This window comes from Anopheles coustani, assembly GCF_943734705.1.
Source record: "Anopheles coustani chromosome X unlocalized genomic scaffold, idAnoCousDA_361_x.2 X_unloc_7, whole genome shotgun sequence".
NCBI lineage: Eukaryota > Metazoa > Arthropoda > Insecta > Diptera > Culicidae > Anopheles > Anopheles coustani.
This window is the reverse complement of record NW_026525181.1, coordinates 157,501-162,292: the sequence shown is the minus strand read 5'-3', so window position 1 is coordinate 162,292 and position 4,792 is coordinate 157,501.

Genomic DNA, 4,792 nt, shown 5'->3' with positions numbered 1-4,792 from the left:
CCTGAGCGGGTTGGCCCCATATAACTAAACTTTCGTCTCGTGTAGGCAAACTTATAAATGTTCCACGTCAACTCGCTATCTCGTACCGCCTTGACGGTATACTTGGTCCAAGGGCCATTTCCAGCGACTTGGTCGCAATTTCGCTCTAAGTTTCGCTAATACCTTCGTCCGTGGACATGGTGATTTTTTGTTCGTATTTTTCCTTGATAGTCCCACTCAAGACTATTCCATACCAGAGCCAAGCGTCCCGCTAAGTGCCATACAGCCTGAGCAGTAATTCATGAAAGGTACCTCTACCAGTTTTTGCCATACTTGGGTACAAACTTTGTATCGCCCATATCTCCACTTTGGAGGCCAGCCAGCACCTTGGCCCCATATACTTTTTTGTTGTTCATACCATGCACCAAATATAATTGTTCTACGCCAACTTGCTATCTCTTCTCCAACTTGCCGTTATTCTTGGTCCAAGTCCCATTTCATTCGTTTTTGGACCCATTTTGCTATATGTTTCACTAATAGCTTCGGCCATGGACAAGCTGATATTCTGTTTGTATTTTTGCTTGATAGTCCCACTCAAGACCATTCCAAAACACACCGCAACTTGTCGCTCGGTGGCAAACTGACCGAGTTATAATTCATGAAAGATACCTCAACTTGGTACACCATGTGGTCGGCCCAAACCATATACCGACCAAACGACCGACTTGGAGCACCCTGACCGGGTTGCCCCCATATAATGAAAGTTGCGTCTCTACACGCCCAACTTATGAATATTCTACGCCAAGTCGCTATCTCTTACCGGTAAGCCGGTATTCACCTTCCAAGGGTGATTTTGGTCAAGTGCCATTTCCTGCGACTTGGTCCCCGAATTGGACCATCATCACCTAATATCTCCGTGGTCTTTCAACTCAGCCTCATAAAACTTTCAGGGTAGATAGGTCTCCCCAAGACCTTTCCAACGGTGAGCCGTTTGCCTCGCTCGGCCATCTACAGCCGAAGTTATTAATGGTACTTGGTACCTTACCCTGTTTTTTCCATACTTGTTCGTACTTGGGTACAAACTTTGGATCGCCCATATCTCCACTTTGGAGGCCAGCTAGCACCTTGGCCCCATATACTTTTTTGTTGGTCATGCCATGCACCAAATATAATTGTTCTACGCCAACTTGCTATCTCTTCTCCAACTTGCCGTTATTCTTGGTCCAATTCCCATTTCATTCGTTTTTGGACCCATTTTGCTATATGTTTCACTAATAGCTTCGGCCATGGACAAGCTGATTTTCGATTGGTATTTTTCCTTGATAGTCCCACTCAAGACCATTCCAAAAAACACCGCAGCTTGTCGCTCGGTGGCAAACTGACCAAGTTATAATTCATGAAAGGTACCTCAACTTGGCACACCTCGTGGTCGGCCCAAACCATAAACCAACCAAACAACCGACTTGGAGCACCCTGACCGGGTTGGCCCCATATAATAAAAGTTGCGTCTCTACACGCCCAACTTATGAATATTCTACGCCAAGTCGCTATCTCTTACCGGTAAGCCGGTATTCACCTTCCAAGGGTGATTTTGGTCAAGTGCCATTTCCTGCGACTTGGTCCCCGAATTGGACCATCATCACCTAATATCTCCGTGGTCTTTCAACTCAGCCTCATGAAACTTTCAGGGTAGATAGGTCTCCCCGAGACCTTTCCAACGGTGAGCCGTTTGCCTCGCTCGGCCATCTACAGCCGAAGTTATTAATGGTACTTGGTACCTTACCCTGTTTTTTCCATACTTGTTCGTACTTGGGTACAAACTTTGGATCGCCCATATCTCCACTTTGGAGGCCAGCCAGCACCTTGGCCCCATATACTTTTTTGTTGGTCATGCCATGCACCAAATATAATTGTTCTACGCAAGCTTGCTATCTCTTCTCCAACTTGCGGTTATTTTTGACTCAAGTCCCATTTCCATAGTTTTTGGTACCAATTTGCTCTATGTTTCGCTAATAGCTTCGCCCAAGGACTTTGTGATTTTTTGTTCGCATTTTTCCTAAATAGTCCCACTCAAGACTATTCCAAATCACACCTTAGCTTGTCGCTCAGTGCCATACAGCCAGAGTTTTAATTCATGAAAGGTACATTACCTTGGTACACCACGTGGTCGGTCCAAACCATCAACCAACCATATGACCGACTTCGAGTCGAGCTAGCGGCTAGGCTCAATATAATGAAATGCGTGTCTTGATGCGGGCTACTGACGGTCTGAACAATGTAGCTCGCTAGCTCGTCTCTAAACTTGTGTTTTGGTCGAATATTGGGTGTTCATGTACCACTTCGGGTAACATGGACTTTGGTGCAACTTTACCACTTGTGCACTTAATTACTTCCCGGTCATTCAAGTCTTTGCCTTCATACTTTCAGGGTAGTTAGGTCTCGTCGAGACCTTTCCATACATATGCCAAACTCATCGATCGGACATCTATAGCCCGAGTTATTCGCGGTACACCGTACCTTACCCTGTTTTTTCCTCAATTGGGTACAAACCTTGGAACACCCATATCGCCCCTTTAGAGACTAGCTGGCACGTTGGCCTCATATAATGATAAGTGCACCTCAACTAGGGCTACTGACGGTCAGAACATTTCAACTTGCTAGCTCGGGCCCACACTTGTGTTTTTCTCGAATATATGGTTCAAGTGTGCCACTTTGGGCACTTTTGGACATTTTGTCCCCACACAACTTTCTTGCCTTGGTAGATAGGGTCTTGTGATCTTGGGCAAAAAGATGCACCAAGATAAAGTCTAACTTTCGTTCTTGTACCGCAAAGCGCTATCTCAAACACCCGAGGAGATAGAAAGTGATTATGTTCGGTATATCGGTCTTCCATGGCCTACTATGGTAAACCCCTGCAGGTATGCAACCGAAGGTGCTTGGTACATGTATTTGGTGCAATATCGGTGCAAAGTAGGTGTTTCCTTGATCGGGCTATAACTTTCTTGGTTGATGTTGGATTGCTTTGCGGTCTTCGGGGGATAGTTAGGGAACATGTTGGCCAACATTTCCTTATTCCTCAGCCTGGCCGTACCTCTTACCGTCTAGGCGGTATACATGCTCTAAGTTGGAACTTGTGTTCCTTTGGGTAACTTCTCTGACTTTGACGCTTAATAACTTTCGTTCATATGCAGTCTAAGCTCTGCAACTCTCAGGAAAGCTAGTACTACTCATTTCCTTTCCATATCAGTTTTTGGCTTGTCGATCCGATGTCTACAGCCTTACTTATTCACGTTCCCTGTGAAGGTAGGTTTTTGCCCATTTTCCAGTTCATGTGGTAACATTCCCAGACTTTGCCGGCTTTCTCTTCATGTGGTAACTTGCTTGCTCATGTGGTAACTTGGAAGTGTATTTCTGACAGACCCAATCTGGGACTTAGCCGATTTTTCTCTGCATATTATATGGATCCATCACTAGGCCATCTTGCTTGCTCATGTGGTAACTTGGAAGTGTATTTCTGACAGACCCAATCTGGGACTTAGCCGATTTTTCTCTTCATATCATATGGATCCATCACTAGGCCATCTTGCTTGCTTGTGTGGTAACTTGATAGTGTATGTCTGACAGACCCAATCTGGGACTTAGCCGATTTTTCTCTTCATATCATATGGATCCATCACTAGGCCATCTTGCTTGCTTGTGTGGTAACTTGGAAGTGTATTTCTGACAGACCCAATCTGGGACTTAGCCGATTTTTCTCTTCATATCATATGGATCCATCACTAGGCCATCTTGCTTGCTTGTGTGGTAACTTGGAAGTGTATTTCTGACAGACCCAATCTGGGACTTAGCCGATTTTTCTCTTCATATTATATGGATCCTGGACTTAGCCGATTTTTCTCTTCATATCATATGGATCCATCACTAGGCCATCTTGCTTGCTTGTGTGGTAACTTGGAAGTGTATTTCTGACAGACCCAATCTGGGACTTAGCCGATTTTTCTCTTCATATTATATGGATCCTGGACTTAGCCGATTTTTCTCTTCATATCATATGGATCCATCATTAGGCCATCTTGCTTGCTTGTGTGGTAACTTGATAGTGTATTTCCGACAGACCCAATCTCGGACTTAGCCGATTTTTCTCTTCATATTATATGGTTCCATCACTAGGCCATCTTGCTTGCTTGTGTGGTATCTTGAAAGTGTATGTCTGACAGACCCAATCTCGGACTTAGCCGATTTTTCTCTTCATATAATATGGATCCTGGACTTAGCCTGTTATTAGGTTATTATATATGGATCCTGGACTTAGCCGATTATTAGGTTATTATATATGGATCCTGGACTTAGCCGATTTTTCTCTTCATATAATATGGATCCGGGACTTAGCCGATTATTAGGTTATTATATATGGATCCTGGACTTAGCCGATATTTCTCTTCATATAATATGGATCCGGGACTTAGCCAATTTTTCTCTTCATATAATATGGATCCGGGACTTAGCCGATTTTTCTCTTCATAAAATATGGATCCGGGACTTAGCCAATTTTTCTCTTCATGTGGTAACGTATGCCAATCGCTCACAAGTCATGGGATAAGGGTACTTGTGTTCTTCCATCTTCTAAGTCCCGCACGGGGACATCGTGATCGCCCCAAGTCCGGAATAGCGCCAAGTCAAGCCCCACGGTGGCCGTGCAGGACCTGTTAGCGGCGGCCCCACTGACAGCACTAATCCGGACTTAGAAATTATATCTTTCTAATCGAACACCACACACGCAACACCACCATACCACCATCTCCTTGCAAGTACC